General features: G+C 44.6%; 1 protein-coding gene across 1 annotated transcript in view; it reads left to right on the forward strand.

The window, feature by feature from the left end:
* The window catches only part of TRPC4 (transient receptor potential cation channel subfamily C member 4), a 1,290,729-nt gene that overhangs the window by 843,146 nt on the left and 422,225 nt on the right, over positions 1 to 25,358 (forward strand). The window lies entirely within an intron of this gene.

Raw genomic sequence — 25,358 nt, forward strand, 5'->3', positions numbered from 1 at the left:
TATGAGTATCCAGCTGCGCCCAATTATCTGAAAGAATTTGCAGTTTGGAGTTGGTTTCCTCCACAAAGCGTCTGAGGGCTCTTATTTCCTGTAGTAACAGCTCCAGTGAGACTCTAGAAGCCGGTTTGGGAGGCAAAGGGGGTCTTTTTTTCAAGCATTTCACATTTGACTTTCCTGATGTTGTTTATGTGGGATCCATTATTGTGTTTCTGCACTCTATTTCAAGAAATCCTGAATGTTCCAGTTTGTAAAATTCTGAGAAAAACGTTTTTTGCTTTGACGTGACTGAGACAGATCCCTTCGTTCTGCCCATCAACATATAAGGTAAGTGAAATAGGGGGCTTTGAAGGCGAATTCAGGGCTTAATGGTAAGGCGATTGGAAAACAAAGGAGCAAAGTCAACCTGAAAAGATGCACAGCTGGACAAAGCACTACCGCCAAAATGAGCGTTGAGGTATATTACAATCCGCTGGGAAATTGAAGAACTTGTATGTCAAGAACCACTATAGCCATTATTGCCAGAAGGACTTATAGACTCCTTGGTGTATCTTCACTTTCAAATTCTGATACATATGCAGAGAGAAGTTAGATGTAGAAAAGATGCCTCATTTAAGCATTATGCGGAGATAAAAAACAAATGAAGCAGATAGGTTCCTTGTAGCTACTAACATGCCCATCATATTGAGCGCATAGATGATTATTTAAAATGGCGGCTGCAACCACATCTCCTCAAAACTTGCAGAAAGGTGAGGTGAAACTGGGTTGCTGCACCGCCACAAATCCTTAGTGGAGGAAATACTGAAAAAAAATGTGCATTCTAGGGAATCTTGAGCATTTCTGGAGCGAGTCTGCTCTCGCCGCTTATGAGGGAAAACCAGCACTTGCTGCGCAATCAAATTAAATAAAATGGCGGCCATAAAAATGCGACCTCGTATCGAGCATTTACCTCGATAAATGGCAGTCTATTTTTGCAGAAAGGCGTAGAGAAAGCTCACATCCTTGCGAGCATCTGTTCATATGTGTGTTCCTCCTAACAGATTCGCGCTAGATACTCTGGAAGCGCGTTTTTCACTGTGCCGGTCCGGGAGCCTCACGGCATTGCCGCCATGCTCGCTGGGCGCCTGGCCACGCCCGCACCACCACTACCTGTAAAGCTATACTTGATTTGTTCACAACTTGCTTTGCACTGACTCCTATCGCTCAACTGCAAAATTACCACTCTAGGAGAGATCACTGGATGGCAAGTGACAACCTGTGTACATCGTTAAGTGAAAGTAATAAACACAGTTTTGTGCCTCTCAATGGGCATCCTTGCCTGTTACACGACTCCAGGGGGTATATTTACAAGGGAATTGCGCCAACAGAGCCTCACTGTTTAGGACGCTCTGGCGGCACACTGCCTTGCTCCCTATTTACATAGCGGCGTTAAGCACTTTGCATGACTTTACGTTACTTTGGAAATATCTTACCCTTTCACAATGGTATCTGCGTGAAAGGGACGTGCAATGGGCATTGCTGTGGGCATTCTACCACAACACCTGTTTCTCTTTCATGCTGCCCTAGGTTTTTAAGGATTTGTAAACCTAATGGCAGTGCCAAAAACTAACGCCACTGAAAAGCAGATGTTAGATTGGCACAACGAGGTGAAAAACTTTTATTTCTACTCATTCTTGCTCCTTTTATGTGCAGCATGCATAGAAGGAGCAAACTGACTGGTTTACATATAAACTATCATCCCTGTAATGCAGACAGCCTTGCACCATGGTGCATGTGTGCCTGAGTTGGCAATAGGCAGCTTTTTTTAGCACCTGCGCAAGGGAAAAATGGGGTATTCTTGTGAATACAGCGCATCCCTGCGATTTTCTAATGACGCAGTGTGGCACTGTTAAATTTCTTACAGCGCGGGGCTGCACCATTACTTTGTGAATATGATCCATGGAGATGAAGGCACAATTCATCACTGGGACAAGAAACCATATGATGAAACAAATTATCCCGTATGATACTGAGATAGGCCATGGAGAGCACCCGTACCACAGCAGAAGGTGAGGGCGTAATCTGGAAGGTGTCTGTGCCAGGATTCACAATTCCAGCAGATAAAAAAATGACGAGAATGGAGCACTCTTCTTGCTGTTCGACCCACCTCTCAACAGAATGTGAGAGGGTAGTAGTTGGCAGTGAAACAGGTTCTGGTTGAAACATGCACCTGTGAAGATAGAACGGTAGGCTTGCTGTGTGGGGGCACTTACTCCCCTATTTTTAGGCCTTTGCACTAGATGTTAACTGTTGTTTCCCAATGGCTATTTCTTTCTGTATTTCTATTGCTTTTCTACTTTAGCCGCTATCCTTTTGTGTTAGCACCATCGCGATTTCACTGTCTCTCATAAGATTTGTTTTATTCACAGCTATTTTCCTATTCTCTGTTGCTTTTATTCTTTCTTCTTCCTCATCTCATCACCCACTCCTTTTTGCTTTTTTAGAAAAATCCTATAGCCTTATGCAATTGCTCTTAACATGTGATTCTTTCTTCCTAAACCACACTTTCTTTCTTGACCCACAATGCACTGAATGGTAAGCAATTATTTCTTGGTATTCATTATTAACATCCATTGCTTGGGTTTCTGAACCAAAAGGCATTGACGTTTTTTAAACAACATCTATGGTGTAATCAGAGTAAAGTGAGTATAATACAATACAAACTTAAATTAACATCACCATAGCAACTTCAGTATATCTAAATGCATGGCCTCCCATTAGTAATCAGGACGTTAATGGTGCTGATTGCATCAGCATCTTGTAATGCGAGCGGTAACCACTGTTCACATCATTAATTACAGTGTAAAATGTCACTGATTTGACAATAGAGTAAAACCCTTGAAAGGAAAATTAGAATATGCTGAGACTTTCCTTTCATACCAAGCAGTTGTCATTACAACTATGGTTCTTTAATACCATGGATGGGGTGAATTATTCACGTTCAAGTGTTTGAAAGGTAAAAAAAAAACTCTGCTAAGGTAAATTGTTGATTCTCCGTTTGAACTTTACATTGAGAAAACGTAAAGAGTTGTTTTATATTACATTCTCTGCAACTTTTTCATTTCTAATCACACAAAATAACAAGGCATAAAATAGCTCTTTAGTGCATTGTAACTTTAGGTACCTATTTACATAATGTAGAAATAGAATAGGAAGAATGTGAAAAATATATTTTGTTTGTTTGTTGGTATTCTAACGTACTAAATAAATCAGAGTGTTATGTGCTGAATCTCAATGCACGACTTTTGAAGATCTTAAAGTGTAATTTCCTAAACCTTTTTCAAGTCAAGATAAGCTTTATTCGGTTTTTGAACAAACCATAAAAGCGACATCTTAAAAACAATTCAAGTACGAATATCAAAACATGAGGGTAATGTGCAAAGCAGTACAAATAAAATCCTTTAAGTTTAGCATTTTAAAAAAAATGGATAAAGGTCATTTATATATATACGTAAATAAATTAAGAGCTGCTGGAGATACATAAGAAGACAAATGCTGAATACAGATGGGCTAAAACGAGTCTAGATAAAATCATTTCTAAACGTGACAAATTAATATTCACAACTACTTCTCAATGTCACAGCACTTCCCAAAAAACAGACTATGTTCAGAAAAACTGATACGTCAGAATGATTTCTTCCGGGAGCATTTGAAGATACATAAGGGCTGGTCAAACTTGGGTAAAGTTTGCCCGCTTTAATATAGGAACAATGAAAGCCTTTCTGGTGGCCACATAATGTGGGTGATGTACAGAGGAGTCTTTTACAGACATTTTGCAGAGAACGGTTTCTATTTAACACCATACAACATCCATGAAAAAAGGTTTCTTTTAGATCAAAACTGGATCTCACAAATGAGAAATAGGAGGGGGTCGCAGAGGTTATTTGTAATGTTATGGGTGAGCTGCTGTTGTATTATAATATTGAAAATACTCATCACTATCCTAGAATTATTAGCTGTAAGTACATTTAGAATTTGAACCAGTGTTCCTGTGCAATATCAGAGACTTGGCCAAAGCGCTGAAATTGGACCATACATTAAAAGCTTTTCCAAACAGGGGGCTCCTAAACATGTTTGGCCCAGGGCCCTTACAATCCTTAAGATGTCCCTGGTGGGAGACCCTCAATGACTGCAGCATTGATAACTGAGGTCAAGGTGGGGGCCATACCTCCATAATATTAATGCATAAATCGGGGGAAATTCCATCAGCACCAGGAGCCTTGTTCTTGGATAAACCCATAATCCCCTTTGTAACTTCGGTAAGGAAAAAGACAGCTTAGAATTCCCCTCCACCAAATTTTCCTGCCTTTAGTCAGTATGGAGGGACCCAAAATGCTGAAACCATTCAGGGGTTTTAAAATATTACTGTGCAGAGGCAGTAAGAAGGTCTGAGCTCCATACATAGTTTCAGGGGTTTTCCTACCTTAACATCGCAGAGGCAGTGACTAGTCTAGCGCTCAATATAACATTCACCCTACACAGTTCGAAGACCATACAGTGTCAATCGGTGAGCTCTGTTCTGAGAAAGTAACCAAATGCAAATCGATCCTGGTTATATGTAAACCTCGAAATTCCAGTGCCATGTGGGTCTAATCGCACCATAGAATTTACGAGATAGAAGTTTCCCATTGTCGCTATCCATACCCCGGACTTTCAGCTCATCAGCTTAGAAACATTGACTGTTGCTGAATAGCAAGTGATTCCACATTTCAGGACCAGAGTCTATGAATTCTTTTCCTTTTGTACATCTAACAAATGGCACCACATGACTCCATTTCCCATACACAGTAGGAATTCTGTAAACATTATCCTGGCTAGTTATATACAGTGAAATCTGAGAAGGAACCCTGATGAAGGCAATGCCGAAACGCGCTTAGAATAACAACACACTGCCAGTTTCTATACATCGTTTTCATTAATTTTCATATTAGTATATTGAAATCATGGATTCATCCATTGAATGATCTATTGTACTTAATTAGGTCGTTGAATCTTTGTATATTAAAGTGTGCAGTTTTAATTTATGTATTTCTAACACTGAAGGATGATTATATTATTTTGAATATTAAATGACCAAAGGTTTTGATTATCAAATATATATATATATATATATATATATATATATATATATATATATATATATATCAAAAAATAGGTATATATATCGAAAATATTCTATTGTTATTGTTCTTGTATCATGTTTAACTTGTTTTGCCCGCGCTTGTTATAATCCACCTTACCCAGGTGTTTTCATATCCATTATTATACTCAGTATGGGATAATATGTTGTAGACCTCCTTAAAATGGGGCCCCCAGCTTCCTTTTGTGATATGCGACCCCAGTGACGCTACAGGATTTGGAGCTTAAAAGGGGTTGTTTGCTATACTCCAACATTTGTAGTTACATTTTAGTGTGCTCGACTCCAATAGATTCTTCCAGGCAAAGCCCCTTAGGGAATACTTCTGCCTCACTAGCTCTGGCCTTTGGTAAAACACTAGCACCTTATACTGCTTCTGGCTATTTTTAACAAGAGCAGAGTCCCTAGGCTTGACGCTCAAGGCATGCTTTAGACTCCCTAATGCCAGGGAGCAACCTTTATCAAACATTTCAGGCTCTCAGAGGTGTTCAGGGGTACCTTTATTTTCTAGAGGAAGGACACGGGGAGGTGGACCAACATGTGCTCAATTCATATTCACAGTGGGAGTAGAGGATTTTATAAAAACGATGTACCCCTCAAGGAAAAGCAGTTTGTGATGGCCCAGGTTACTTGTAGACAGATCACCCCAAAGCCTCTGATAGTCTATCCAGGTGGGATCCTCAAACTTGGACGCAAGCTTGTTCCAGCTAATTAGATCAAGCACCTTGGAGTTAGATTCTGAGGAGCTCTCAGTGCACTGCTAAGGAGGCATCTCTGTAGTATCCCCTGAGCAATCCCACCCAAGTCAAACACAAGCATCAAAAAGGCCAACAGGGCATATCTGGTAGAAATATTCACTTTGCCAAAGGCTGAAAACTGGGTCCTGCTCCTAGGCGTGATGCCTTATATTCTGTAACTGTGGGGGTTGTGAGGAATGATTTGCTATTTTAGGTCAATAGAAAAAGCCCAAGGGGAGTGCTACACTGGAATTCGAAGGGATTCTCATTATTGAATGACCAATAGAGACAAGTACACCACAAGCAGCAAGTGGCCTATTAAAATCTACAGTCACACAATCCCTTCCAAGGGTTTTTGGGACCTTACCGATTCAGTTTACCCTTCTTAACAGATTGAGCGGAGTCCCTAGGCTTGACGCTCAAGGCATGCTTTAGAGTCCTTAATGCCAGGGAGCAACCTTTATCAAACATTTCAGGCTCTCAGAGGTGTCCGGGGTACCTTCATCTTCAAGAGGAAGGACACAGGGAGGTAGAAATCATTACCTAAGCCCCTAAGATATCAGAATAGTTAGAGTTGGTAGACCAATATGTGCTCAATTCATATTCACAGTGGGAGTAGAGGATTTTAGAAAAACGATGTACCTCTCAAGGAAAAGCAGTTTGTGGTGGCCCAGGTTTCTTGTAGCCAGAACATCCCAAAGCCTCTGATAGTCTAGCCAGGTGGGATCCTCAAACTTGGACGCAAGCTTGTTCCAGCTAATTAGATCAAGCACCTTGGAGTTAGATTCTGAGGAGCTCTCAGTGCACTGCTTAGGAGGCATCTCTGTAGTATCCCCTCAGCAATCCCACCCAAGTCAAACACAAGCATCAAGAAAGCCCAGCAGGGCATATCTGGTAGAAATTTTCACTGTGACAAAGGCTGAAAACTGGGTCCTGCTCCGAGGCTTGATGTCTTATGTTCTGTAACCGTGGGGGTTGTGAGGAATGATTTGCTATTATAGGTTAATAGAAAAAGCCCAAAGGGAGTGCTACACTGGAATTCGAAGGGCTTCTCATTATTGAATGACCAATAGAGACAAGTACACTACAAGCAGCAAGTGGCCTATTAATATTTACAGTCACACAATCCCCTCCAAGGGTTTTTGGGACCTTACCAATTCAGTTTACCCTTCTTACCAGATTGATCCAACCACCCACATGAGCCCCCAAAGAAGAGTGCAATCCCATCCAGTGATGGACCTTATTCTTCAATTGGTCGTGACCCTTTACAATGCCAGATTTCACTGGGAGCATTGCCCAAGACGACAACATATTGTACAGCTTCCGGGGGTAAGTTAATGGTAACTAAATTAGAGGATAGAGACATTCTCTCCAAACTAATGGGAATAACCTTTGGAGATCTAACCATTGGACTGTGCGACAAAGTCACAAAAATACCACAGCCACTGGCGAACATCGACATGCCAGCTGCAGCCAAAGTAGTAGGCATTGCTTCAGAATCACGGCTACCAAAATGATCCTGCTCTGTGGAAACAGATTGAGCATGCAGTAAAACAGGAGCATTATTTCCACATGCTCCAATCAAATCAGCACCCCCGCCCCCAGTCGTGGAGAGAGCTGTCTGAAGAGCAATAGTCTGAGTTGAAGGCCTGGGATGCATAGGTAATATACAGTTGGTAAGCTTAATTTCAATTGCAGCCAGCCGTTCACATATTGGTTACAGATTGGCATCCAAAGCAGCATTGAGTTTATCATAGAGTGCGTCTAGTAAAGATTCCAACCTATTCTTTTCCTTGTCACACGCAGAAGATCCCCTTGGTGACCAGGAAGTGTTCACATGTCGGAGCTACGATCTACTATAAGCCTTCGCCCTTTTGCTTTTCCCTGGAGCTGTCACACCGTTATTAGGAACCACCAGCACTTCGCGTTCCAGATGGACTGTGAACTTAAGGGGCCTCAAGGAAGATGAAGATTCAGGTACAGGAGGAGGAATTCCCAGGCCACCAGTCTCCAGCAGCAAGATCACCTACCCTGAGTCTGCTATGTTAGAAACCGGCAACAGTATCAACAGGGGAGGCTATGGATGGTGAAGAGGAAAGCTATGCCTATCTCTTTAGTAATTACTCCTGTTTTGCAAAAATCCATCCAAGGATGTGGGGGTATACAGCTTAGTGGAGCTTGTGGGCAGCTTCCACTTCTCCAAGAACAGACCAAATTAAAGACAAATAAGGAATCATGGGTACAATCACTCAAACAGACAAGGAAACCAAAGTCATGCAGTACCTGCTATGGGCATATTAAAGTGGTGGCCTAGCCTACACTTCTATGGGCAATGGCGGCAAAGATGGCCCGGGTCTTGGTCTATGGGCAAGCACCTCCTGCACCGCAATAGGAGCAGCTCGCTTTTCAGTACACAGCGCAGGGGAATCGGCAGCAGCAACCCCTCCTACAACTGTTGTTGTAATACTTTATTCAATATATTCATATAATAAAAGTACAAACATTACTAAACATAAAACCAATGTACAAAGTATTACATCCATTTCATCTTAAAAAAGGTTAAAATCTATATACAATTAAAAAGGATAATTACAGAGGACTAAGGTGCATTCTCAATAATATTCATATATCTGGATGTAGTGGGAGTTTAATTTTTGCTATTACCTAACAGCCTAGTCTATATGAACCAAGTGCTAGCAAGATACTTTGCAACCCCACAGACAATATACAAGGATGTTGTGTCAGTTAGAAGGATACGCAATGCAATTGTGAAGTCTCTAACACCCATCTCCCTACACACAGGTTTTAACCATCTTGCTCTAGGGTGCTTGTAAGCCTTACAAGCAAACAAAAAGTGAGGTAGAGATTCTTTTGTACATGGGCAGCCTGGACAAGTAACATCGTGATCCCTCGCTCCTTTCCACCCCTCTATAAACTTTTTAAGGGGGAGTATACCATATCTCATCTTCAAGAAGAGGGATCTATCTCTTTGAATTTGAATGTAATCCAGAAAGGGCTCTAACTTCCTAGGTGGCTTATGTTCCAGGAATTGGTTAGTCAAAGGCCCTCACTTTGTGCTTTTTAGATCCTCAGCCTCTACCCACTCCCAATATATTTTTCTGACAATTTGTTTATGTGGTGGGGACTGGGAAACCCATAATTCGGCCATTCCTAAACTCACCACCAACTGCCTCAATTTATAGAGCCACTTTATCTTTTTTGAGGCATTCAGGTTAATCAGCTCATCCAACACCAAGGCATATTGTGCCAATTCTAGTGTCCTTCTCAGGCGCACCCAGAACAGCAAGGGGCGGAGGCGTACTATATCCGCAATTGATCGTTTGCCCATGTCGTTAAAGAGGGGTTTCGTAGGGGAGCGATACTAAGTCTCTCACAAACTTATTCTCAGCTCTTACCAGGTCCATTGTGTTCTCTCCACCCCACAATTCAGAGCCATAAACCGCCGAAGCTAGCACCGTTCCCTCATAAACTGCGAGGGCCGGGGCTATTGGCCTGCTAATAGACAAGCGCTTATTTCTCAGGATGACTCCGGTAACCCTTTTGAGATTTAGGAGCATTTTTGCTACGTTGGAGTCCCATTTCATGTTATTACTCAACCTGACTCCCAAGTAGTCAAATTCTTCCACCACCTCTAGTGCAGCCCCATTTAAAGTGAGATGAACTTTCCTAGCCTTTTTTTTGGAGGATAGCACCATCAGCTTCGTTTTGGTGGTGTTGACAGTTAGCCCTCGCTCGTCACAAACTAAAGCGATCAAGCAGTTTCTGTAAACCCGATGGCGTTTTGGACATCAGGAGGGTGTTGTCTGCAAAGAAGAGGGTAGGTGTTTTCTCCCGGGCCAGGACTGGGGCATCCGCAGGGTCCTCCCTCAAATGGTCTACCACCCCATTGATAAAGAGGGAGAACAATGTCAGAGCCATCACGCAGCCCTGGCGAACCCCTCTGTTGACTTGCACCCTCCCTGTTAGCTGGCCTTGGCTTCCTCACCGGATTCTGGCATAATGGTCTTCATGGAGCCTAACAACAAACTGCAAAAGGTGACACGGGAACCCCATGTCCAACAGAACCTTCCAGAGCTTGTCACAGGGGATTACATCAAACACTGTTTTTAAATCAATAAAGGCCAAAAATAGGCTACCCTTTGCGACGGACACAGATTTCCAGTATACTGCACAGAACCTGAAAACCTGGTCCATCGAGCCCACATTTTGCCTGAAACCCGCCTGGAAGTGGGTCAGAATATTATCTTCGTTAAGCCATGTCCCTATTCTATTAACAATGACCCTGCCAACTACCTTCTGAATTGTATCAATTAGACTTATAGGTCTGTAGTTGGCAGGGTTCTCCCTGTCACCTTTTTAGGTTGAGCAGACCTACCCTCAATGCGTGAAAATTGAAGGTGTCTGATTCAGACCTATTGTGGCCCGTATTTAGGAATGTGGACAGCTACCAGACGCGCGCTTTGACGAGGTCAGATTTCACCTCGGGAGCGAGCGTCTGATAGCTGCGCATGCGCGGTGCAAAGCCCTTGCTCACACACAGACACAGGCAGCCCCCACCCCTCTGCATGCACGCACACACACACACACACACAGGCGCGCGCATGCACACGCAGGCATACGGCACACATACAGGCACACATACAGGCACACTATCCCCTACCTCGCATTCTCTCTCAATCACACACAGTCACGCATGCGCACACACATTCCCTCGCGCACACACGCACACATGCGCGCACACACACACCCCCCCCCCGGCATACACACAGGCACGCTCGCACTTCACATCAGCCCTGGGCCCCACTCACCGACTGCGCTCTTCCGGCGGGGCTCCTCTCACGCTCCGCTCCTCACGGCGCGGCTCGTCTCGTCTCCTCTTCTGAATCGGGGCTCCCTCAGGTCAGAGGAGCCCCGCAACAGGCGCCACACTCCTCCTTCTCCCCGGCCCCCTCCTGGGGACCCGGGCTACCCCGGACCGGCAGGGCGCTCCATGCGCCGGCATGCCTGTTCACGGACCTCGGGAGGCGGGACTTCCGGTCGGCCGCGAGCGGATTGGCTGGCCGGCCAAGAGCTTCCGGGTCGCCGCGGGCAGCGCGGCGGCACCCTCCCTATCACTACAAGGGCAGGGTCTGTGCTCCTATTGAACTATGAAGCAGCCCGTGGATTTATTTTTGGATTTCAAGCCTGCTATTTAAATTGCTGAAGCGTTGGGCATCCATTAACTCACGTAGTTATACTTTTTTTTTACTATTCATAACTCTTCATATGAAAACGCTTTTTACATAATCTGTATTAGTTTTGAAGTATAATTATATATACGGCCCGCTTCCTCCCACAGTGCCTTAAAATAGGTTATAACAGGGGTCTTATCTTGTTATGCAGTGAAGTCACACAAATAAAACCTCTGGGGCCTATTTTTCTTACACTGTTCTTTGGCCTCTCAACTAATGTTGATGCAGATAACGTAGCTAATTTGTTTTAGCATATAAAACATTCATGGGTTAATTTTATTAATTCTGCTTCAAGGCAAGTTACCCTATCGTGGAGCAATGTGTGTCTACCGCTCTGGTTCTACATACCTTATTAGGCCTGCTTTCAGAGCAATGCCAGAAATTGCAATTTGTGAGTGGGTTAAGGATCTTCAAATAGGTAACAGTGTATGGGAAGACATTTCAGTAAATATAGATTGGATGTTGCTGTCCATTCCTCCCTAGTCGCCACCCCCTCACCCTCACATCCCCTCACCCTCACATCCCCTCACCCTGACACCCCCTCACCCTCACTCACACACTCACCCTCACCCTCCCTCTCACCCACCCTCACCCACCCACCCTCACACACCCTTTCACCCTCACACACCCTCTCACCCACCCTCACCCACCCACCCTCACACCCCCTTACCCTCACACACCCTCACCCCCTTAGAACCCCCTCACTCTCACACACCCTCACTCTCACACCCCCTCACTCTCACTCTCACACCCCCTCACTCTCACACCCCCTCACCCTCACACCCCCTCACCCTCACACGCCCTCACCCTCACACACCCTCACCCTCACACACCCTCACCCTCACCCACCCTCACCCTCACACACCCTCACCCTCACACACCCTCACACACCCTCACCCTCACACCCCCTCACCCTCACAAACCCTCACTCACCTTCTCACCCTCACTCACCCTCACACACCCTCACCCCCTCACCCTCACACACATCCGCACACACCCTCTCACCCTCACACACATCCTCACACACCCTCTCACCCTCACACACCCGCACCCACCTCAACCTCACACACACTCACCCTCACACACCCGCATCCTCACTCACCCTCACCACCATCACCCCTGTCACCCCCCTCACCCTCCCTCACCCTCTCACCCTCACAACCCCACACCCTCACCACCCCATACCCTCACAACCCCACACCCTCCCCCTCACACCCTTGCACCCCTCACCCACACTCTCACACTCACACCTCCCTCACCCTCACACCCCCTCACCCTCACACACCCTCACCCCCACACACCCTCACCCTCACACATCCTCACCCTCACACACCCTCACCCTCACACACCCTCACTCACCCTCACCCCCCCTCACCCTCATACACCCTCACCCCCTCTCACCCCCTCACCCTCACACACCCTCACCCAACCTCACACTCACACACCCTCACCCTCACACAACCTCACCCCCCCACCCTCACACACCCTCACACCCCCTCACTCACCCTCACACCCCCTCACCCTCACACCCCCTCACCCTCACACACCCTCACCCCCTCTCACCCTCACACCCCCTCACTCAACCTCACACCCCCTTACCCTCTCACCCCCTCACCCTCACACCCCCTCACCCTCACACACACCCTCACCCCCTCTCACCCCCTCACTCCCCATCACCCTCACACCCCCTCACCCTCACACCCCCTCACCCTCACAAAATCACTATGTGCTACCACAGCATCACTGAACGCCACAGCATCACTCGTTTGCCATCACAACATCACTCAGCGCCACCACATCATCAATCTCTGCGACCATTCAACAACACCTGGTTCAAATATGCTCTCTCAATGTTTGAAGCTTTATTACAAATGTAACAAAAACATGTTAATATTTCACTTCTGTTCTTGGAATTTCGTCACAAGAAAATACACTGAACATAATCTTCACAAAAGTTATTTACAAAACTTTAAGCTGTTGCCATTATAAATTACAATAACTTTTATTTAATTATTAACTATTAAAAAAAAATTAAAAGCCATTGTTATTTGTAATATCAATACATGTAAGTCACGTAAATACAACACATATTGCATTACAAATGCTATAGGTGTCACATTTGCGAAATTTATAACTATTGGCATTGTAAATGACAAAGCTATGAATTTAGTTATTTTCAAAAACAAAATATAAATAAAAAAATTGTCATTTACAATACCAATAGCTCAAACTTTCGTAATGCGACACCTATTGCATTGCAAATGCTTGTTTATATATGGTTACAACCTCCGTGCCCTTCCATGATTCGGGGACAGGGTGTCCGTACATGATTAAATTTATTATGCGAGCAATGAGGTCGGACCATAGCTTTGGGTCGTGCAGAAGTAAGTCGCCTGGCAGCCCATCCGGGCCTGCCGTCTTGCCGGGTATTATATTTGTAATAGCATCCTGCACTTCCCGGGGAGCAAAGGCTTCTATCTGCGTTTGGGTCTCCATACTGAGTTCATTATATGCCCCTGTTGTTTGCCCCAGATCTACTTTCCCACAATACAATTTTAAAAAATGGGAGTGCCACTTATGTTCCGTTATATGATTTGGTATTGGCTCCGCCCATCTTCAATCCAGTTTATTGACCAGGTTCCAGAACAGAGTTGAGTCTTTTGCAATGGCAGCAAACTTAAGTTGCTGCCAGTGCTCCTCCCCCCAATCCCTCTTAGCTACTTTGATACTCCTACTGTACTCCTTCCTGGCTAGTCTTACTGCTATCGGGTCCTTTCTTTTAATGGAAGTTGTTATTGCCTTCCTCTTTTCCCTGCATTCAGCCGTATACCAAGGAGTACCATTCAAGGGTTTTCGATTTAAATTGGTAGGTCCCCTGCTCTCCCCCATAGTAAAAAACACACCAATTGTATCTATTAGATTCTTATAGGAATCAGCTAATTTAAAACTTGAGGAATTAGGCTGTGCCAGCCTGCCGGATGTTAGGTCTCTAGTCTCTGCTTGCACCAGCTCTTTAATACTAGTTAATTTTTCCTCTTCACATCTTACCCTACTCCATTTTAACTTCCGGTTGCAATTTGTGGGGATTACTTCTTTAGCAATCATCACAGGACCACTCCTTATTTCAATCTCACTCCCCCAGTTGATTTTCATGCAGAGTGGGTTGTGGTCACTATCCTGTGATTGCCTAACCTCCATATCCACTAGGCTGCCCCATGATTGGATGTCCAGTAATATATAATCTATGCGTGACGGGCAACCTATTCTATTGTATGTCATTGCCCCGTTAGGATCTGAAACAGTCCTCCCATTAAGAGCCCGTAGATTATGTTCTAATGTTGGAGCATTCATTTGTATTGCTCTAGCCGACCATTTCTTAATAGGTTTTAAATTTAGAGGGGGAATGGACTGCCTCCAATCATCTGCACTACAACTGAAGGCTTGTGGGACAGGGAGTCCCAAGCAGCACAGGTGGCACCAACACAGCTCTGAAACATCTCTAAACCGTTTTCATCAGTTTGCCAGTTATATACGATTAAAATAGCACTAATCTAACATGACAGCCATTTTTACACCTTTTTTGTTAAATTTCTTTGAGGTAGTCTAAATCAGAAATATAAAATAAAAGAATGGTAGCAATTTAGCTGCCACCTACTGTCACCACAGGTCTCGACTGAATATATTACATCACACTGAGCTCTATTGTTAAGCACAAGATCAGTTAGTTAATGCATATCATTTGATTAACAGTCATTTGTTTAAACATTTCAATCATTACACACCATTTGTAGTTTTGGTTTCGATTAGGCTCAATGTTTCCAGCACCATTATTATGTTTCAAACTGATGGTTCAGTTTCCTCAGTTTCAATGTCCTTCGGGTGTTTTCCTATTATGCTCTCTGCTGCTGACCGTTTCCTTCATAAATGCAGTCCACATTTTCGCCATAGGCACAACAGTTTTTGGCAATTCACAGCTACTTCATGACTACGAGTCATTTAGCTAAAATCAATCTCATTGCTATCAACTTCATAATCTACTTTTATTTTTATATCTCTTCTACAGACAGATGTAGGTGTCACTTGGCTAGCCTTATTTCCTCCATTAAATTACATAAACTTAGAGTGGGGTTTGGATCCGGCCCTTGCTACTGATTGGATGGCATTGTTACCACAGAGCGTCCTCCTTCCCCCCCTTCCGCTCCGAAGCCACCGAGATCATCTGCGGCGTACCCCAGGGCTCATCCCTCAGCCAAACTCTGTTTAACATCTACATGGCACGGCTCGCCCGCATTACCTCAACATCATCTCCTATGGCGATGACACCCAGCTGATCCTCTCCCTCACGAAGGACCCCACACCGCCAAAACAAACCTTCACGAAGGAATGAAGGCCATCACTGAATGGATGAGGAACAGCCGACTGAAGCTGAACTCGGACAAGACGGAGGTGCTCATACTCGGATCCACCCCTTTGGCCTGGGATGACTCCTGGTGGCCGACCGCACTGGGAACTGCTCCAATACCCACCGCCACACACGCAACCTAGGGTTATCCTCCACTCCACCCTCTCCATGACTATACAGGTCAACGCCATCTCCTCCTCCTGCTTCAACACCCTCTGCATGCTCCGCAGGATCTACAAGTGGATCCCCACTGAAACCAGAAGAATGGTCACCCAGGCCCTCATCAGCAGCAGGTTGGACTACGGAAACACACTCTATGCAGGAGCCTCTGCCAAACTCCTGACACAGCTCCAATGCATCCAGAACGCCTCTGCACGCCTGATCCTCAGCATCCCTCGCCGCAGCCACATCACACCCCACCTGAGAGACCTGCCCTGGCTCCCAGTCAACAAGAGGATAACCTTCAAGCTCCTCACCCACCACACAAGGCACTCTACAAAACAGGACCAATGTACCTCAACAGATAACTCAGCTTCTACACCCACACCCGCCAGCTCCGCTCTGCTGACCTCACCCTCGCCACAGTCCTCCGCTTCAGAAGAACGACCTCTGGTGGCAGATCGTTCTCCCACCTCGCCGCCAAGACCTGGACCACCCTCCCCATCCACCTACGGCAGACCCAAGACCTGCTGACCTTCAGAAAACTCCTCTAGACCTGGCTTTTCGAGCATTAGCAGCATTCCCCACCCCAGTGCCTTGAGACCCTCATGAGTGAGTAGTGCTCTTTACAAATGATATGATTGATGAATTGTTGTCTGTCTCACTTCCCTGCTCATGATTCAATAACTTTCCTCCCCATTCTTGAATTTGTCTTACCCCGTAGCATTTGATTTCACAGTGTTCTGACTGGATGATATATCCTTCCATTGCTGATGTCATTGCTTGCTTTGCACTGGCAGGGAGAGACTTGTCCTGTTCCCTTGCTGCTTGTTGCACCCGAGGTGTGTACACATATCCTTTTAATCCTTTCGGTATGTAAGAACTCTTCTTGTCATTCCATGTAAGAAGAAGGGCTAAATAGCTATCTATTATATGGCTAATCCTCCACGGCATCAATTTCAAGAAGAGACTGCTGAAGCCATGCTATGTTTGTGTTAACTACACCCATTAAACTACCTTTCAATTCCAATAGACAATGTATCCTGTTAATTTATTGATTAACTGTTTCTGCAATGTTAAAGGCAAAGCCAAATTCAGTCAGATTAAGGGAAGCACTCACACTCTAGGCTTTGGAGTCAGTTTTCTGACATGGTCACATTAAAGTACTATGTGAACAATTTTTTATGCTTAGAATAATCTAATTGACCATTATGGGTTATTTACACCCCGAGTCACGTACTTGGGATTAGTCCAATTAAGAGGTGATGAAAAGAGATCAGTTAGAATTAAACAGAATGTGAACTGTATGAGGTTAAGTTTCTCCCTAGAGGATTTAGATATTGAGCTTCAGGCATATAGTTTGGGAATCTTTTCCCACCCCATTCCATCTAGGTCAGGGGCTTTTAACCCAGTACATGCACTATTCATATGATGGCGGACTTAGTCTGAGGGCCACCTTATGTTTTTGTATTGAGAGCTGCCTTCTGTCACAATGCTTAGTGTGTCTAAATCATCTGCAGAAACAAGAGGTTTCCTGTTTCTTTATGGAAACATCCCTATAAGCTCAGGGCACTGTTGTGATTTCTGATGGCATACTCTGCCAACAGTGTAATTTAAACTAGCTCTCCTACTGACCCAACATACATGGTGAGTTAATCCCCCTTAGTGATGGTGTTGCCATGGTAAAAGTCTAGCTCTCAGATATTTGTCTCTTGCATAGGCAACACAGACAAACTTTCAAGGACAGAAATAAGGACCTTCTTGTTCTCCTCTAGTAACAGGTACGGTGGCTAATTCAGTGGGCCTTTGAGTTCCTGAAATGATCTATCTTTCTTGCCTTTCACATGCTGGAGAACACATTTCTCAGTCAGAAGGTCTATCGTTAAAATCCTTGTGAGTATGATGGTGGTGCTCAGACACATCCACAGGGTTAGTTAGAAAAATGTAATTTAATGCATTATGTCAAATCATCTATACATTCTTCACTTTCCTTTTTCTCAGTAGCATCTTCTCTACCTCTGGGTAATATCTGTCAAGAGATTGTTCTTTTCACCCTTGGGATCATTCTAAATGCTAGAATATTTCTCCTCTAGGTACTGTTTAAGAATAGCAGCAGTTCATTCAATTAAACTTGGCTAACCCCAGTGTCTCTTATGGCTGGTAGTGGGGCCTCCTATGCTACAAAATTGTGGGGTATTATTCTAAGGTGCTGTTTAACATTGGGTTACTGGTTGAGGGGTGTGATCCCCACTCAAGCAGTGACCGCAACTCCTTTCAGGGGAAGTCATAAGCAGACCCAAAATTAAGCTGTCCTCAACCCTATTGAAACCTGGCACAAAGCAGTCAGGTTCCACTTAGAGGCAGTGTTTAAAGTATTTATGCAGGACACAAACAGTAATAAAGTGAGAACAAGACACAAGAAAAAATCCCACACCAATTTCGAAAAATAGAGTAAAGTTTATTAATTATTTGACACCAAGACAACAAAAATCCAACAAGTATAACCATAGATATGTAATTTTAAAGTGTTAAGTAAAAATCGTGCTTAGAAGCACCATGTGCCATCTGTGGTTATCAGGTCATGCCGGACTAGGACAAAGTCACAAGTTCAGTCCAACGCCCATGGAGTGTGGGCGGATACAGGGACCAAGTTAGGCCCACTGAACAAAGTACCTTAAATTCTGGTTCACAGATCATTGTGAGATAACATGTTGAGGATGTGTAACGCTGTGTCGATTCCAAGGCAGAGTCCTGCATCATTGTCAAGAATGCCATCAACAAGGAGCTTGTAATGCAAAGTCCTGCACCCAGGATGCATCGCGCAGTGGCAGTAAGGAAGCTCTGGGATTGCAATGCAAAGTTCTGCTTCGCTGTCGAGGATGCCGTTGACAAGGGGCTTGAGATGAACCATGCAGCAGTGGTTCTGAAGAACTGCAGACTGCGATGCAAGGCTCTGCATCTGGAGTGCATTGTGCTGCGGCAGTTATGAAGCAGAGCTGCAAGGACATGTGTTAAGCTGCATCTGTTCCACCCGCAGGACCACAACTGGGTTGGCAGAGCACCTTCAGGCCCACTTCCAAGGTTCCAGGACTGGGATAGCACCTCTTGGAGGGCAAACCTCCAGGAGTCCAGGTGTGGGGTTCAGAGTGCTTGGAGCCTTTTCAGTCCCATAGGTTCTGTTAAAGAGGCCAGCCAACTAATCCTTGGGGTCACTCCAGTGATCCTGGATTCAAGATGCAGGTCCAGTCCTTCTCATCCATGCAGCAGGTCAGCAGACTAACAGTCCTTCTTGGAGAGCAGCACATCAGTCCTTCTAATTTTTCCACAGGTCGAGAGTTGTACTGAAGAGCTGAGTTTGATGGTCCATTATTTATACCTGGTGCCCTCTTTGAAGTAAGAAAAAATTCTGGAGGTTTTCATCCTCCAGAGATTCTTGAAATGTCCTTTTCCCTTGGCCTGGCCCCAGCTTGTCTGGGGACTCAAAAGACCTGTATCAAACCCTTTGTGAGTGTGCTGAGGCAGAGGCTTGTGATGTGCAAGTGTGTTAGGTTACAGTTCCTCCCCCTCATCAAGTCAGAAATGGTCACACCTGCCAACATCTATTACCCCATTGTTTCACTGGCTGGGAGCAATATGGAAAGATCAACGGCCAGTTACACCTAGTCATGTGACCCAGCATACAGGCTGCAGGCACCAAATTGTTAGTACAAGAGAATGGCATATTTCTAATACTGGCATTTTCAGAATTGTGACTTAAAATCCAACTTTACCATTAAAGAGGGTTTAAAATACAATTCTTTAGGCACCAAACTTAATATTCTCATCTACTCCCAATTGAAAGTTATTACTTATTGAATGTAATAAGGCATCCTAATGTTATCCAATGGGAGAGGTAGTCCTCACAGTATTGAAAAGCTCATTTAAGAGTTGTTCACTACCAGGACATGTAAACCTTAACCCTTTAAGCGCTGCCGTCGGCCAATGGCCGACGGCAGCGCTACCTTGCCAGTGCTGCCGTCGGCCATTGGCCGACGGCATTCCACCCTCGATCAAAAACGGCCGCACCGCGGCGGGAATTACCGCCGCGGTAAACGGGTTAAAAGTAGATGTCCAACTTTTTAAATACTCTGAATCCTGTATAGGGCCTACCCAAAGGATGACTTATGTGTAATAAAAAAGAAAGGTTTAGGCCTGGCAGAAGGTTTATTTTGTCAGATTGGAAGGGCAGTTAGAAAGTGTATAAATAAGCAGCAATGGCAGGCCTGAGACATTTTTAAAATGCTACTTACGAGGGTGGAACAATAAGTGCTGCAATTCCCACTAGTACGATTTAATTTACAGGCCCTGGGTAGATGTAGTTCCACTTCATTTTGCTAGGAATTTACAGGTAAATTCAATGTGCCAGTTGGGTGTAAGCCAATTTCACCATGCTGAAAAGAGTGAGCACAGCACTTCAGCACTGGAAGCAGTGGTAAAATGCACAGAGTCCTGAAGACCAACAAAACTGAAAATGGGTTCAGAAAGCAGGAGAGTAAAGACGAAACTTTTGGGAAAGACCCTGCAGCAAGGGCCAAATCCACTAGATAGCTTCTTTCTGACCCCTGTTTCTACACATCAGCTATCTGGAACCCTATGCTGGCTGATCCACCCCTTATGGGGTTCTTCTGGAATGCCTAATCTTTTTCCTATGACTCTAACCCTAACATTCGTAGCATGCACATGTGTGATGCTGAATGGCAATTGACGTCCCTTCCATGGTGGCTGCCTCCCTATGACGAAATACTTTTTTGGGACCTCATTTCAATCAACATTTGAAACCTTGAGGGGAGTTTTTTTTTGGTTCCTATTGTTTTTGGGATACAAGGTCCTGATCCAGTCTGCTGATAGTCTTTTTGAATTGGTCAATGTATACATGTTGATTCACCTATCAGCTGCTGTTGCATGCTCTCAATAAATGTTTTTCAATTCCACAAAGCAAATGTTCTCCGAGCGATACATTTACAACAAATACCATTCCTCCTCGTTACCTTTTAATAAATGAATTCAGTTATTTTCGGGCAAGAGTCAAGAAAGCTTTCAATTGCTGGGTCACCATCTTAGCCCAATCTTTAAAGACTCTCAAGTACTGCAAAGACGTCAGACTAAACCACTATGCACTAGGCCTAAAATCACACTGATTCACAATGCAGGAAACCTGTATATCGTTGCCGCCATGATACTCTTGCTTTATATGACTGTGGGTGTACCCTAAGTTGATAACCAAGCACTGTTATGCTTTCTTGTAACAACATTTGTAAAGCACTTCAGAAATATGGGTTATACTCTTTGCCAAGATAGAATTACCATTTGTTCCAATTCAGGGTGTATGCTAGCATAAGAACTGCTGAGGGATAACCTAAAGGCTTCAGATTTTAACTACTTGGGTCTATCTGCATGTGCAATTTTTTTCTTGATTTACATGGTTCTCAAATTGTTTGGCCTATGAGACCAGACCATCTATGGTCTTCTTTAAGAATTAGATTCCTCTTCTCCATTTGCAATTTTCTCTCACTCCTTTTCCTCTCAGCTGATAGTAGTAGTACAGACCATAGTGATGGACTTTGCATAGACATGGAGGCTATGTGAATGTAAGCTGAATACATTGCCTTGCTGGATTCCTTAAGAAGCTCATTTTTTGGATTGTCATTGTATAATGAAATCTCTGAACCTACAGCAAATACTCCTAAGGCTCCAAATGTCTGAAGTTGTAATGCTTGTTGCAGTGAAAAAATACTTACTTCGCACAGCTGCCAACAGTCTTGGACTTTTAGGCAAGGCAAATTTGTCAAGCCATTCACAATATTTTAAAATATTGTAGTGATACTAGCCCTTGGTAAGGTCTTTACTTTGTTACTTCTAAAACGTTGAAAGTTGGATGGGTAAAAAATTCCGAATTGCAGTTCAACAATGTTAGATATTAGAGGGCGGGAGAATACAAATATGCATTTGATTGCTAAGGCCTCACAACACCGTTGCTAAGAAAATCCCAGGGTCATGTCAAATGTATGTACAAAAATCCTTTTCTGACACTTCAATATTGTAACACTGTCATTGGAGAATGATAACTTTGACCATTTCACATAATGTCAATTACAGTGACAGTTTAGATATAAAATCAATGAACCAATTGTACCTTAGGAAAAAGTGTAAACAATCTCGAAAAATATATGTGTCAGTATGCATCTTTTCAGTGGAATGGATTAAAAATTCCAACCCGCTTGTAGATGCACCTGCCTCATGCTACCGCATGTACAGCAAACAGCTCAACTTCTCTGAGCAGCATCTGATCCTGCGGGTGCCCACGCCGAGGGCACCCACTGTCTCCTCAAATGTTTCCATACTGCAGGAGCTGTAAGATTTGAACTAGGGACATTGGAGTCCATTGCTACTTTTATTTTATTAATTAATTTATTTATTTATTATGTTTTTATTAAGTGGTATTTGTGACATATAAGGAAAATATTTTTTACCACATGTTGTTAGCTGTCTACAGACATCATGATACATATCAACAAGGTCATTAACACATTTACTTTAAGCTAGTACATCTCTGTCGACTGTTCTACGCATTTCCAACTCCTTCACGGATGACACATAGATATCTCCTCTATATACATTTAATTTTTACCACTTTTTGGCCCAATTCTTCGGGCACCCCCTGTTCATGAACACCTCCTTTTTTTGAAATCATACACCTATCCAGTTCTTTAAGCCAAACCGCTACGGAGGGCGGTGACACACCACCCCATCCCCTTGCCAGTTCTCTCTTGATCAATGTTTATCCCAGCGTCACCAGCTGACTAGTTTCAGTCAGGTCAGTATATGTCCATATGTTAAGCAAACCTAGTCGGGACGTCAGACCAACTCACTTCCACAGTGCACACTGCATGTGATTTGTGGCTTTCTCCCACACACGGTTCACCATCGGACACTCCCACAGTGCATGATAAAAGGTAGCCTGCTGTTTGCAACCTTTCAGACAGAGGTTATCTTGTCTTGCCCCTATTTTCGCAAGCACAACACCCGTCATGCATGACCGGTGTAGTACCCTAAGTTGTTTGAGTCTAAACCGAATTGTGATGGCCGCTTCTCTTGGCGCTAAAGGGCCAACCACCAATCTTCCTCCTCAATCAGACCCAGGTCTCTCTCCCACTGCTCCTTAAGCTTGCCAAAGTTGTCTGGTAGGTTACTACTAAGTTTTTTGTATGTGAGGGATATTGCTTTAGAATGAAGTGGCCCATCTAGCAAGCGGTCCTCCAGAGGAGACAAGTCCGGTATGTCCTCACAGTTTGGGAAGGCCGCCTGCAAAGCATGTCGTATCTGTGGGTACCCGAATATCTCCCCTGGAGCCATGTGGTAAACCCTTTGACGGTCTTCAAGTTTAAGTATGGCCCCCTTTTTAACTAAGTCTTTCACTGCTGAGATTCCTATTGTATTCCATCTATCAAGTCCTGGTTGGTGGGATAGCATGCCAAGTTTCTGCGTGTACCATAGTTATGTGGCCTTAGTAAGAACAGTAGCCCATCCCAATCGCGAGTTTGCCAGACGCCAAATCTGGACCGTGTGTAGTGTCGGGCCAATATATCTCTGTCATTTAGTGCGAGAGTATAGGGCCCCCCAGATAGCCAGAACGGTCCAATTGGTACCTATCCATGGCATAAGCCGGGCCAATCGGTGAAGCATACAGCCATTGGTTGACGGCCACCAGCTGAGAGGCCCAGTACTATAACCTGAGGTTCGGCAACGCTATTCCCCGTCATACCATCCTTTTGTTAGCTTCTGAAATGTCACTCAAGGGGCCCCACCATCCCACAACAACGTTTGTACCTCTCCCTCAACCGCTATAAACTACTCATTCGGGATACGGTGCAGGCAGTTCTGGAGGACGTAGAGAAATAGCGGGAGCGCCAACATTTCAAAAAGGGGCACACATCCAGCCAGAGACAGGGGCAACAACCTCCAGTGCTTAACATCTGATCGCAGTCTGGCTAACAGCGCTGCTAAGTTGTGACTGTAAAAGAGAGCCGGGTCTGAGGTAACAAAGATCCCCAGATATTTAAAGCCTTCCTCAGTGACCATCACCGGGCAGTCTTTGGGGAGCCGGGGGGCCTGTCCACCCAGTACAAATAGTACAGAATTACTCCAGTTAATTGCATAACCTGAGTACTTCCCAAAGTTAGTAAAAATATTAAGAACTGTATGTATGGACTTGTATGGGGAGGCGAGATACAATAGTATGTCATCCGCATACAAGGATATTCTATCCTCACATTCCAATGTCCATCTCATACCTCGCACCATTACATCCCGGCAGATCCAGGCCGCCAGTGGTTCCAATATAAGAGAAAACAGCAGCGGGGACAGTGGACACCCCTGCCTAGTACCTCTTCTCAGCGTGAATGCCCTGGACGTATAATTGTTTACCCTGACTTGTCCCTGAATTTCCGTGCATAACAATTTCACCCACCCTATAAATTTAGTCCCAGGTCCAACCCTCGCCAGTACCTCAAACAAATATGGCCATTCAATAGAATCAAATGCCATGGAGGCATCTAAGGACAATATAACTGCCTCCTCTCTCAGAAATTCCCTACGCACCATCACATTATGTAATCGGCGTATATTCAGGGCCGTACTTCTACCCGGCATAAACCAAGACTGATTGAGATGCAACATGGAGGAAATCAGTGTCCCAAGTCGCGTTGCGAGGACCTTCCCCAAGATCTTCGCCTCCACATTGATCAGCGAAATGGGCCTGTATGAGTCACATTCATCCACAGGTTTCCCGGCCTTGTGGATCACTACACTGCTAGCTATACGCTGGTCGGCAGGAAGGCGCTCTCTCTCATAGCTTTCTTCATGCATCGCCTTTAGGTGTGGAACAACCTTTGAGGCCATGACCTTGAGGAACTCGATGGGGGTTGCATTTGGCCCCATCGCTTTCCCTGACTGAATTTTACCAATGGCTTTTTGAATTTCTTCAATCGTCAAGTCTTCATCTAACATGTCTCTATCAGGCTCCAAGAGATATGGCAAATTACTACCCGCCAAAAGCTGTCTCGAGTCCTCCGCAGTGTACGCGGTGGAGGGAGAATACACTCTCTTGAGGTGATGAGCAAATGCCTCCGCAATATCTTTGGGATGACAAAGGGTCTCCCCACTAGGTAGCGTCAGTCTCAGCACCCACCGCGCACCTTGCTCCCTTCTCTCCAGCCAAGCGAAGGTTTTCCCCGCCCGGTCTCTCAATTTATACATCCGATACTGGGTGGCACTAGTCTTAGCTATCATGTGTTCGCAGGTTTTTAGTCTATGTTCATCCTGTTTCAAGGTCAATCTATGTTGTGTAGTGCTCGAAGGATTGTGTGCATGCTCTGCCTCTAGTCCACAGAGCTCCTCCTCCAGCTGAACCCGTGTTTGGCATCTCTTCGCTATATACCTCGCTTTCAGTGACAGTGCATGCCCCTTCAATACGACCTTGTAGGCCTCCCATATAATTTGTGCCGAGTCTACTTATCCAAGATTTTCCTACAAGTAATATCCGGTTTGCACACATAATTCTTCTTTAATGTCTGGTATTTTTAACAGCCACAGATTAA

Source organism: Lissotriton vulgaris, chromosome 8, assembly GCF_964263255.1.
Source record: "Lissotriton vulgaris chromosome 8, aLisVul1.2, whole genome shotgun sequence".
NCBI classification, from domain to species: Eukaryota; Metazoa; Chordata; class Amphibia; order Caudata; family Salamandridae; genus Lissotriton; species Lissotriton vulgaris.